Source organism: Martes martes, assembly GCF_963455335.1.
Source record: "Martes martes genome assembly, chromosome: 6".
NCBI classification, from domain to species: Eukaryota; Metazoa; Chordata; class Mammalia; order Carnivora; family Mustelidae; genus Martes; species Martes martes.
In genome coordinates this window covers 88,298,155-88,311,206 of record NC_137893.1, presented here as the reverse complement: position 1 = coordinate 88,311,206, position 13,052 = coordinate 88,298,155, and positions in this window count along the sequence as shown.

Below are 13,052 nucleotides of genomic sequence, written 5' to 3'. Positions count from 1 at the left end.
GCTCTGCCCATGGCCGTGGAGATGAGGACCTGCAGAGCCCACCAGCCTTCAGTCTTGGCCATCTGGTCCCTGCTCCTTGGGCCTGGGAGGCTTGTGTCAGGAGTGACAGGGGCATGTGCTTTCAGAATGGCTGGGGGGTCTGACCAGAGACCCACGGAGGAAAGGGCAACAGTTTTGCTAATGGGGACCTGCAGAAGTCCCACAGCTGAGACTACTTAGTGCGGGAACCAGGGCTGGAACGCCCCCACCCCACCCCGGCCCTGCTTCTGGCCCTGCCCAGGCCCTGCCTCGGGGGCCCTCCTACCCTGGGTCCACCTGTCAGCTATGCCCCAGTGGCTGCTACAGCAACCTTTGGGGCCCTGGAGTGGGGGCACCCAGAGCCTTCAGCACATCCAGGGATGAGGCCCTCACAGAAACTGGGGCAGAGCGACAGTCCCAGCAAGGAAGAAGAGGAAAGGGAGGAGGAAGAGAAGAGGAGGGTCAGGGGGAGAAGGAGGGAGAAAAGGAGGGGGGAGGAGGGAGAGGAAGCCCAGGCAGCCCAGCCTTGCCCTGCCCCCTCCAAGGGCCCAGCCAGGCTCCAGGTGACTAACCTCAGAGGGCTGAGAACACCCCATCACCAGCCTAGGGCCCAGCACTGGCCCGCTCTGGGGGAGGGTGGGGCCTGAATGCATACTTTCCAGGTTACCATCTGGTTTCATTTAACCATCTCCTCCCCTCTCGGGTTCTCCTGTCAAGTGCACTGGGTGGGGATGGGGGGCGGGGGGGAGGATACCTGTGTGTGTGACTTCAGAGGAGTGGTTCACAACCAGAGCTGTTTTTCTCTCCAGGAAACCACTTGGCAATGTCCGGAGACATTTTTGCTTGTCACGGTGGGGATGATCCCAGCATCCAATGGGGAGAGGCCAGGGATGCCGGTAAATATCCTACAGAGCCAGGACAGCCCCCCAACACAGAATCCTCTGCACACAGTGTCAGCAGTGCCAAGGCTGAGAACCTGCCTTAGAGCTTTGAGGAAGACCCCTAACTACCCACCTGCTTCCTTCAGCCCGCACTTAAGCCTCCCATGCCAGGGGGCAAGGAAGTCTAGAAGTCAAGTAGAGGGTCTCACCAGTCCCTTCCCTCTCACTACCCTTTTTTAAAAAGATTTTTATTTATTTATTTATTTATTTGACAGAGAGAGAGATCACAAGTAGTCAGAGAGGCAGGCAGAGAGAGAGGGGGAAGCAGGCTCCCTGCCAAGCAGAGAGCCCCATTTGGGGCTCGATCCCAGGACCCCGAGATCATGACCCAAGCCCAAGGCAGAGGCTTAAACCGCTGAGCCACCCAGGCACCCCTCACTACCCTATTTTTATTTGCCATTTCCAGCTAGAGACTAAAGAAGGACCCTGAATAGACCTCTCCCTCCATGAGCCCCACCTCCCACCCCCCTTCCCCAGCCAGAGCTACCAAGGCTTTGTAGACATCCATATCTGTGTGTCTGTCCCTTTTACCAGGATTTACAGTAGGGAAGAGGGTGAATCAAGAGTGGGGCTTCCTTGGGACGCCTGGGTGGCTCAGGCCATTAAGCGTCTGCCTCCGGCTCAGGTCATGTGGGATCAGGTTCTGCATCAGGCTCCCTGCTCAGCGGGAAACCTGCTTCTCCCTCTGCCTGCAGCTCCCCATGCTTGTGCTCTCTCTCTGACAAATAAATAAATAAAATCTTAAAAAACAAAAATGTGGGGCTTTCTGAGTAGGGCCCAAAGACCTCATGTGGGGTATTTGTGCAGGTCTGGGAAGACACTGCCCTCTCTAATACTTTAGGCCCACTGACCCTGACCTTCTACCATGAGCAGCTCACTCTTGGCGGAGGAAATCCTGGTGCCCTCTTGAAATGCAAATGGCACTGGGTGAGGCAGGTGGTCAGGCCTCCCAGGACACCTGGTGCTGTGGAATGTGCCTGGGCTCTGGAGTGTGGAGGTCTGAGCTCAGGCCCTCACTCTGCCCCTACAGGTCAGGCAAACTTGGGCGAGTCTCAGAAGCTCCTGGAGCTTCCGTTGCCATCTTGGCAAAATGAGGATAATAAGGCTCTCTCCTTCACCAGCATGCCATGGGGGAGCAGTGGGAGTGGGAACCGTGGGAATATAATGCAAATAGTAATTATGGGCAGCCCCTTCCCGCGGGTACCCGTAGGTTTCGAACACGCTCCTCTTTGCTGGAACGTGTTGGTCTGTGGTGGGGCAGAGGGGCTGGGAAGGGAGAGGATGAGAAGGCCCAGCCTGGGCCTTAGCTTCCTCGTGAGGCTGTCTAGCATGGCAGCTTGGGGTGGGAATTCCCGCTCCACCACTAACGCTAGGCGGCCGATCTTTCAGGAATTTTTAATATTCCATACCTCAGTCTTCCCACCTATAAAGTGGGAACAACGGAAGTATCTACCTCATAGGGTTACCGTGAGGATATCATGGGACATTTGCCATAAAGTGCCTAGACCTCATGAGCACTCAGTAAACTTCAGCTATCATTGCTATCTGTTACGTAGGTGGCCCCCATCTCCCAGCCACGCGGGTGGGCCAGGCTGGGGCCTTCATACGCTTTCCAGTCAATCAGACTTAATGCCCTTGGGCTGCCTTGATGCAGCCCTGTTTTGTCATCCCACCTGGTACATCGTTGACTGGGGCCTTTCTTGTTGGTGAAATGGATTTCTGGTGGTTGGGGGCTCCAGAGTCTCCCAGGGACTCTTGGGAAATACTGGGAATGAGGGGTGGGGGGTGGTGGCTATTGCATAGGCAGGGACATTGTGATGCCTCTTTGACAGCACAATTCCTTCTGTCTTCCCAAGGAGACACAGGGGCAGGGCTGGGGGCCGGTGTCTCAAGGCCTGGAAGTGTCTTTTCACCTTGACACTGATCCATTCTGCAGTGCCCTCTTCCCACAAATCTCTCAGGACCTGTGACCTGTGGGTAGTGGGGTGAGTAGAGAGGGGAAAAAATTCTCCTGGTTATTCAAGTACTTCCAGAAATCCTTATGTTTCCCCCCAGACCCCCAACAGGTCATAAGAAATTACTGGCAGGGAGGAAATGTCCCCAGCCAACTCTCCCTTCCCTTTCTGTCTCCCCATCTCTCTGCTTTCCAGATTACCGAGATGATGGCTGGTGGGAGGGAGGAAGGGGTGGATGGAGGCATGGACAGACAGAGGAATGGGAGAGTGGATGGGCAGGAGATGGATAGACGACTGCTGGGCAGATGCCCATGATTTGAGCTATGTTTCCCCTCACTCTATGCAGAAGCTAATTTCTAAACATGCCCTGTGTTTCCCACTTCAAGCCTTTGCATATGCTGTTCCATAGAGAGGTGGCTGGGCGGGGTGGCTGTGGGTGAATGGATAGACAGGTGGTCAGTAAATGGCTAGATGGGGGGACGGTTGTGCTGCAGGGGATGGGATAGCAGACCCAAGAGTCAGACTCCTTGAGCTTGAAACTGGCTCTAACATTTTACTAGCTGTCCGTTTGTTCACCTGGAAAGTGGGAAGACTACAGGTCTCTGCCTGTTAGGGCTGGGCAGAGCACTCAGGACGGTGCCTGGCACAGAGTAAGCACTCAGTAACTATGAGCTATTATTGTGGGTAGGCAGGTAACTGGATTGATGGGTAGGCGGCTGAATGGGCCATCCTGTCGCCGTCTTCGAAAACCAGGCCCTCCCAACGCCAGACTCGGTAGGCACCTTCCAGGAATGTGTCAGAAATCCCACACATAGGAAGGAAACTGGGCTTCTCCCTGGGGCCAGAGGAGAGGGAGATTGTATAAGCCAGTGACTTCCTGCTTTCTGCCACGCTGGCTTGGGCTGGGCCCAGCACTCGTTTCCTTCCTGGTACTGTGTCAGCACTGACCGTCGGTTACGGGGTGGACTTTGGGGCCCTGTGGCAGATCGGGAGCTGCGGTGTTGATGGCATGTGTCCTGCTCAGATCTCACACCCTGATGGTAATGACCCCTAATTTCTGAGAGGGTGGGCGGGGAGGAGAGGCTTACCCTCACAGAGCCTCTGATCAGGGTTTTCCAAGGCTCTGGGGGCAATCGTAGCTTGCTTGAGATAGGGAGGGAGGGTGGGAACATGGTATTCTTGATGATGGGGAAATTGGCCTGGCTCCTGGCCCAGGGCCTGAAGGAGCTGTCAGGAAGGAGCCCAGGAGGCAGGCAGGGGTTCTCTCAAGGGAGCAGGGCACCACAGCGTAACACACCCTACATCTTGTCTCAGCCCAATGGGGAGGCACTGGACTGGGTGCCTGGTGACCTGAAATGAGTCCCATGGCCTCTCTGGGCCTCAGTTTCTATATGTGCACAATGAGGATGTCTGGTCTCTCCATCATGGACATTTGAAGGAAGGGGGATTGAATCGCACCCTGAAGACTTCAAATAGGGACCGCCCTCCCACAACTGACCATCGGCCTGGACCCTGCCCCAGGAGTGTCTCCGGCCCAGGCTGTGCCACCCTCTTGGAGGGAACCTTCAGGTGGGGCAGAGCGGGGGAGAGACCTCCTGTAGGAAGGCCTGGCCCGTCAAGCCACATCTGTCTTATTTCATTCGTCAGTCACAGAATGGTGGAGATCATGGGGCACCTGGATGGCACAGTCAGTTAAGCATCCAACTCTTGGTTTCCGCTCAGGTCATGATCTCAGGGTGATGAGATCAAGCCCCGGATCGGGCTCCGTGCTCAGGGCGGAGTCTGCTTCTCTCCTTCTCCCTCTGCCCCTCCTCTCTCAAATAAATAAATCTTTTTTTTTTTACATATATTTTTATTTATTTATTTGAGAGAGAGAGAGAGATCACAAGTAGGCAGAGCAGCAGGCAGAGAAAGAGGGGGAAGCAGGCTCCCTGCTGAGCAGAGATCCCGATGCGGGACTCCATCCCAGGACCCTGAGATCATGTCCTGAGCCAAAGGCAGAGGCTTAACCCACTGAGCCACCCAGGCGCCCCTCAAATAAGTAAATCTTAAAAACAAAATTGAGTGAAAATAAATAAAAAATTTAATTTAAAAACAAAACAAAACAAAACAAAATTGAGGCCCCTGGACCCACTCTACCTGGGTTCAAATCCCAGCACTGCTATTTCTCAGCTACGTGACTTGCCTAAATCACTTAACCTGTCTCTGCCTCAATCCCTAATCTGCAAAGTGAGGCTAATAATGGAATCCACCTGGAAGCTTGTTGTGCCCCTCCCCCCGCACCATGAGCTTAGAGCCCTGCCCGCTGTGTGGTAGGTACCAACAGTTATCCTGTTATTATTTTTAAACCCCAGACCACACCGATTCACTCTTGCCTCCTGAAGACCACCTTTCTCTGACTTCTCTGCCACACTCCAAGCGTCGTCTCGTTTTATTCATCGTCAAAGTTGCTGGAGGGTAAGGACTGACCTGTATCCTCCTCGGTGGGCACTTGAGAAGGATGGGGAGAGCTGGAGCTGGTGAAGGCCACGGTTACCTAGCGCACAAGAAACTCACCCAGCACCCACACACCTTGCCACCCCCACCCCCCCACCCCTGCGTCCCCACCGCCGAAGTGTCCTCCCAGCACCTTGCTCTACGTGGGCCTGGTTGTTTGGCTGTTCCTTCCACCCTTCCTTGCCTGCTGTGTGATTTGGGCAAATTACTTAACCCCTCTGATCCTTCCTTGTTTTCCCTTTGTTGGACTTTAAGTATGGAGGGCTGAGTTATTCATACACCTTATTCATGGGGCCTCATCTTCCCTGGTCTTCGGAGGCCTCCTCTCTCGCATTAATCTTCCCCCTTCATCTCCAGTCTCCAACCACGTTCCCCACCCGCCCCAGCCAGAGGCAACTGTTCTAATGCACTTAATGAGCAAATTCTCGTTCATAGATTCTTACAAAATATATGTACTATTGTTTTGCGTGCAGGTCATTTTCATTTACCTAAGTGGCATGGTGTGTTTTTGATCTCATTCTGTTTACTTGGACGGCTCCCTAGTGTTTTTGAGATCCAGCATCTGGTTCCCATGGAGAAGTAGCCCACTCAGGGCATCCACCACATTTTATGTCTCTGCTCCCCACCCCAGGACCCCCAGGGGCCTTCACTCCCCATCCCAACAGACAACACCGCAATGCTATCCCATCCTTGGCCCTCTGTGGACCTGGGGAGGGGGTTATTTGGGGGCATAGTTGTAAGAGCAGAATTGATTAGCCATAGACTAGGAGGAAACATCACTTAAGGTCTTTTCTCCATCCATAAAATGAGTGTATTGTCCTGTCTCCTGTGGCACTGATGATGGGTTAACAAATGCAATCCAGTTGGCCCCCATGCCTGACACAGAAGAGAGGCTCAGTGGCTGTTCCCTCCAAACCTTAGGGAGAGCTGGAGGTAAGCCGGACCCAGGTGGGCTCCCAGAGAAATGCACCCAGAGTTCAAAGTCCCACCTCCAGGGTTGGTCTGCAGAGCCTGCAAAAAATGTGTGGCTGATTCCTGGAGGTATGGACTGATCTGGAATGTCTGAAGCTCCCGCAGCCCGGGCGTAGGTCCTGGTATGCCTGGGAAATGCCTGCTACATCCTATTTCTCACTCTTTCCTCGGAGCCAGAGTACTCTCTTCACATGGAAGGTGCCAGACAGCCTTATTTGTTCTCCTGTCCCAACTCTGTTAGCCAACGAGCGTTTTAACCGGATGTGAAACCACACCTGAGTGCTGGATCCCACCCTCCCATTGTATAGACGGAGAGACTGAGGCTCAGGCTAGCTGCATGGTCTCACAGGAGGTTAGTGGCAGAAGTGGTTCTAGAATGGGTATCTCCTGGTTCTCTGCTAAAGGACTCTTTAAAGGAAAATGCTTTCCATATTTAATTATGTTCTTCATTATCTAAGGACTTTTCCGTTAAAACAAATGACCTACCAGCAGAGCACAGTACTAAAAAGTCAAAACAAAACAAAACAAAACAAAAACCCCCACATGTAGTCCTGGCATTCCAGCTGAACCTTCTCCATGGTTCTGCTCCCTTCCAATCCTTGCCATTTACAAATTCACTCTCTATATCTATGGTCACAATCTACATGGAATTTTTGTTATTTGCTTTTTGTACTTAGCAACCTTTTTTTTAATTTTTATTTTTTTTCAACCTTTTTTTTAAACATGTGCACACACATGTTATTTCAGATCTTGGGGTGTGTTTTACAATGGGATGTTTTCGCCTGCCCTTCAAGGTGATCTTGTAGACACCTGCCGCACCTTGTCTCCTGGGCTCCAGTGGAATTTTCCTTCTTGAGGTTCTTTGGTTGAATTGTCACTGCCCTCTTCCAGCCCGGCAGGGCCTCTGGTCGGTCTTTGCTGCTCTCTGGGTAGCCCCTCTGTGCCCAGAGTCAGGGTAGGGAACGGGGGCAGGAACGCGCAGGTGCTAAGGACCTACCGTAAATCAGCCTCCCAGATACCTAAACCCACTATCTTGTTGAACCTCATAATAACCTGACATTAATAGCCCCTTTTCCATTTGAGCAAACTGACACTCAGAGAGATGGGAGCTGGCTGTGGCCACACTCTGGCCAAACAGCCGAGTCAGGATTCAAACCTATTCCGCAGCATGGATCCTTCCCACCATGGCACAGTCCTCTCGACAGAGCCCATGGTTACCAAGGAAAATGAGTGTCTCCCCAGCACCCCGCAACATACCACACCCCCTCCAACCACCCAGGGCTGGACTTGGATCTCCACACTCTCGGGGAACTGGTAACGACATTCCCTGAGCCTCCTCTCAGGAGGTGGGTGTCCACCCCCGCTGGCCTTCATCTAAGCCTGACCTCATCTCTTGGCACTTGTCCAGCCCAGAGGAATGCTGAGGTCAAGGCTCTGGAGCCTACCCACCCCTGCAGACGGAAGGAAACAGCTTCAAGAGCTGGCCTGGTATGGGGTGTCTCCAGCCCGAAGCAGGAGGCTGGACCAGAGGATCTGTAGCTCAGTGCATGGGGGAGTTGGGAGCGCTGATCTTTGCCCCTGCAGACACCCGGATGGCGGTGCAGGGGACCTCAGTACAGCTCACCCTGCACTTGCCCCACACGGAGTGCGTTCTCCCAGCCAGGAGTGCTTGGCTTTGTTGCATGGAGCGAAAGCCAGACAGAGTCCTGGCTGGCTCTCTGAGAAGACCACAGCTTCTGTGCCCCAATCTCACACCACAGTCCAGAAGTGGCCAGAAAGTCGGCTCTCGGAGGTTCCTAAGTCATTGCGGAGCCAAGATTTAATTACAGGATTGGGCTTTGGCTGTTTCGAGGACAGCCTGTTATTTGGCTGTTCCTTTTACTGGGGGAACAGGTTGAGGTGTTGTTATGAGCTGGAAGGGGGGCCCTGCTGCAGCATCGCAGGGCACAGAGCGTGACCCTGCCCCAGGGGACTCGGCCTCCAAGGCTGTCTAGGCCACCAGGGCGGAACTGGTGGAGACGGAGTGCCCATTGTTGAACCCAGGCCTTCCGCAGGCTGCCCCCAACCAGCCCCTGCCAATGTGGGACTGCAGTCTGGGTGAAATGGGTGGGGAAACGGCAAAAAGAATCCTGACATTCAGACCCTGCAGCCTGACGGCCTTCTGGTGTTCAAGATCACACCAATTCCCTCTCTTCCTCCTTTCACCGACGAAACACCCCCAGAGAAACGAACAAACACTTGGGGAGCGCCTGTAGTCACCAGGCCCTGTGCTGGCATTGCACACCCACAATCTTACTGAATCTTCCTGACAACACTATGAGGGGCACCATTATTCCCATACTACAGATGAGGAAAGCAGGGGCACCAGGGTGGCTCAGTCAGTTAGGCATCTGTCTTCGGCTCAGGCCACAATCCTGGGGTCCTGAGATCAAGTCCTGCATGGGGTTCCCTGCTCAGTGAGAGCCTGCTTCTCCCTCTCCTTATACCCTTCTCCCTGCTCGTGATTGTTCTCTCTCTATCTCAAATAAAATCTTTTTTTAAAAAAATGAGGAAACCAGCTCAGTGCATTTTTCACTTCCCCTATATGCAAACAGTCCATCAAGACCTCCCTTTCTTCCTAAGAAATGTCCACAGACTAACAACTTTGCTCTGTTTCTACCACCAGTAAACTAAGTCCTGCCCACACTCCTCTCCTGCTTTATTAACTAACTAACCAATTTACTGAGCAATTGAGCAGCTCCCCCTTGCCCCTTAGCCTCCACTTCCTTCTTCCCATCACCCCCCATCCTGCTGCTAGATGACCATCCTCAAAACACAGCTATAGGGGAGCCTGACTGGCACAGTGAGTGGAGTGGACGACTCTTGATCTCAGGGTCGTGAGTTTGAGCCCCAGGTTCGGTGTTGAGATTACTTAAAAAACAAACAAATAGGAGCACCTGGGTGGTTCAGTGGGTTAAAGGCTCTGCCTTCGGCTCAGGTCATGATCCCAGGGTCCTGGGATCAAGCCCCGCATCGGGCACTCTGCTCAGCGGGGAGCCTGCTTCCTCCTCTCTCTGCCTGCTTCTCTGCCTACTTGTGATCTCTGTCTGTCAAATAAATAAAATCTTTAAAACCAAACAAACAAAAAAAACAAAAACAAATAAATAAACCAAACCCCCACAGCTGTTACCAGTCACCAGTGCCTGCTCCTGGTAACCACAGATTCTAGGCCAGAGCTCCTCAAACCTTAACATGCTCCTGAGTCACCCGGGAACCTTGTTAAAACCTACATCCTCTGCTGGGTGCCTTAATCCATCAGCTCACTGCATCTCATAACAACCTTAAATTAATAGCCTGTTTGACAGACAAACAAACTGAGGCCCAAGAGTGGTTGCCCAATGTCTGGGATGGGGTTTCTCCAGTTCCAGGAGATTCTCCAGTTCTAGTAAGTTCCCAGGTGATACAGATGCTGCTTATTCATAGACCATACTTCTAGACTCTTCTGCCTACTTCTTTTTTCTTTTTTTTTTTTAGGTTTTTTTTTTTTTTAAAGAATTTATTTATTTATTTGACAGAGATGGATCACAAGCAGGCAGAGCAGCAGGCAGAGAGGAGGAAGCAGGCTCCCTGCTGAGCAGAGAGCCCGATGTGGGGCTCGATCCCAGGACCCTGAGATCATGACCTGAGCCGAAGGCAGAGACTTAACCCACAGAGCCACCAAGGCGCCTACTTATTTTTCTTTAATTTTTTATTCTTTTTTCTTTTTTTTTTTTTAAAGATTTTATTTATTTCTTTGGGAGAGAGAGTGAGTGATGGAGAGCACAAGCCGGGGACGGGGCAGAGGGAAAGGGAGAAGCAGACTCCCCACTGAGCAGGGAGCCCGACATAGGACCCTGGGATCACGACCCGAACCAAAGGCAGATGCTTAACCAAATGAGCCACCCAGGCACCCTATTCTTTATTTTTAATTGAAGTACAGTTGACACACTTTTTTCTTTAATTTTGAAGAGCAAATACATTTACATGGTTGGAAAATGAAAAAGTATAAAAAGGTACTCGGTCAAAGTTCTCCCTCCCACGTCTATCCCCCAATCTGCCCAGTTCTCCCCATATCCGCCCTCTAGTAACCACTTCTATTAGTTTCGTAAGGTCTCTCCAAAGTTTTTCTGTGCCCATACAAACAAATAAAATCATACTTATTTCGCCCCAAATAGTAGCAAACAACACACACCGTTTTGTCAACAGTTTATCAGTTTATCTGAGAGATAACTGGACACAGTCGGCTGACTCACACCTCTAGAGTTGCACTGTGTGGACGTGCCATAATTTACTTAACCAGTCATCTCCAGATGGAAAATTTGGGTTGTTTCCCATCTTACCAACTGGTCTTTTGAAGCCCGTGATACCTTGGCCAACCTTGCCGTGACCTGGCTCTCACCACCCCAGTTCCCAGCTCCCACCATGCTGAGCTCCTGCCCCGTCCCTCATGCCTCCTGCATGCCCTCCCCAGATGCTCCAGCCCCCACCTCCACTGCTGCTGCTCTGAACCTCTGCCCCCTTAGTCTCCTCCTCGTTAACTTCCCCTCTTCATCTCTCCACCTGTCTCCTTCTGCCTCCCCAGATAGACTAAAGCAACATGAACTTTGATGCCATGTCTTTGACCCATCCGGATCCTTCACAGCCCACAGCTGGCACAGAGCAGTTCTCTAGAACACTAGGTCTGTAGTGGAGCACTGCATATGAATGGAGCCTCTCCCTTGCGGCTCTGCTAGGGCTGCTGGTTCAGGGCAGAAGAGCCCAGGAGCTACCCAAGCTGGGAGAGCTTCATGGCTCCAAGGTCTCCAAGAAACCTCTATCTCAAGCCTGAGTATCTAGAGCCCTCAGGCAGTTTATCATGATGTCCAGGGCAGCATAGGGCATCTGGGTTTCCCTTGAGCCCTCCGCGTGTGGACGATGGGAGGAACCATGCTGCAGAGACAGGATGGTGGAGGGATGGTTGGTATGGGTGTGTGTGCATGTGGGTAATGTGTGTCCTTCCCTTTCCTGTTAACATCCTTGTCATCTTTCACAGGCCAGCTCAAGTCTCAAGTCTTCTAAGAAGCCTTCCTGGACTTCTCCAGCCCGGGCTGACTTCCCTTCCTCTGAATTCCTGCTATGTGTATGAGTGGCAGCAATCCCTGTTCTACTTAGTCGTCGTGGTCTACCACCTCAGAGCATGTACACCTCGTCTTGGGGTCTCTGAGACCCCAAGATCCTCCATGGTAGAAATAAGGCCTCTATAATGCTCTTATATTCTTGCGTACCTCGAAACCCTCAACCCAGAACTAGGCAGTTGGGAGAGCTTCCATAACTGCTCCTTGAATGAACAGCAGTGGGTTTCAGGAGTGCCATGGAGTGGCTGGGGTGAGACAGGGTTGACCCTAGGTGTGTCTCCAACCAAAAACATTTGGGGAACACAAGGGTTTCTAAAGAAACTCCTGCCCCGCCCCCAACACAAGCCCATCTGTTCCTCAGTCTCTTCCCTCCTGTTGGGAAGACAATGACCTCATAGCCAGAAGCCCCCAAAACCCAGCTCATCCTGTCCCTTAACCTGGAGCAAGTAAAGAGCACTTTTAAAAAATGCCACTGTATGGGGCACCTGGGTGGCCAGTGGGTAAAAGCCTCTGCCTTCGGCTCAGGTCATGATCCCATGGTCCTGGGATTGAGCCCCGCATTAGCTCTCTGCTCAGCCTGCTTTCCCCTCTCTCTCTGCCTGCCCTCTGCCTACTTGTGATCTCTCTCAAAATTAAAAAAAAAAAATGCCACTGTAGGGGCACCTGGGTGGCTCAGTTGTTACATGACTGCCTTCAGCTCAGGTCATGATCCCGGAGTCCTGGGATCCAGCCCCGGCCCCGCATCAGGCTCCCTGCTCAGTGCTCCCCCTGCTTGTGTTCCCTCTCTCGCTGTGTCTCTCTCCCTGTCAAATAAATAAATAAATAAAATCTTAAAAAAGAAAAAAAAAAAGCCACTGTCCTGAAAAAACAAAAGCAAGGGTGGTACTAAATCAGAGCTTAAAGGCACATGACAAGCAAATGCAATGTGTGGCTCTTGACTGGACTGTGGATTGGGGGAAAAAATAAACAAAAATGACATTTGAGGGATAACTGGGAAATTTTTAATACTTCAGTGTGGTAGCTACTGCGGTCACTTAGAAGAATGTCCTGACTCTTAGGCATTGGATATTGAAGTATGCATGGGGGGATGGGCCAGGGTATCTGCAAGTTTCCACCCACAGCAATGAAAATGAAAAAATAAAGGGGTGTGTGTGTGTGTGTGTGTGTGTGTAGAGAGGGCATGCATGCGAATGTGGTGACACATTGACAATCCAGGAGGAAGGTATACAGGTGGTCATTTTACGAGTCTTCCAAGTTTTTTAGAATGAAAAGTTTAGGGGGAACCCCCTCTGGTACAAAGACTTGGACAAATACAACCGTCTGGGGGCACTCACGGGAAATACAGGGACTGTCTGGGACTGGTCACCCCACCCAGCCATCCACGCCCGCTGCCAGGAAGCGTGGAAGTCCAACTCCTTGGCCTGCCAGTCCCCTACTCTCAGCACCTTGCACATGGTCTCCCAGTCATCAACTCCCAGGACTCCCCCCACCTAGGGCAGCAGCCACCGCCCACCCCAGCCAGGAATGTCCTCCCGGGT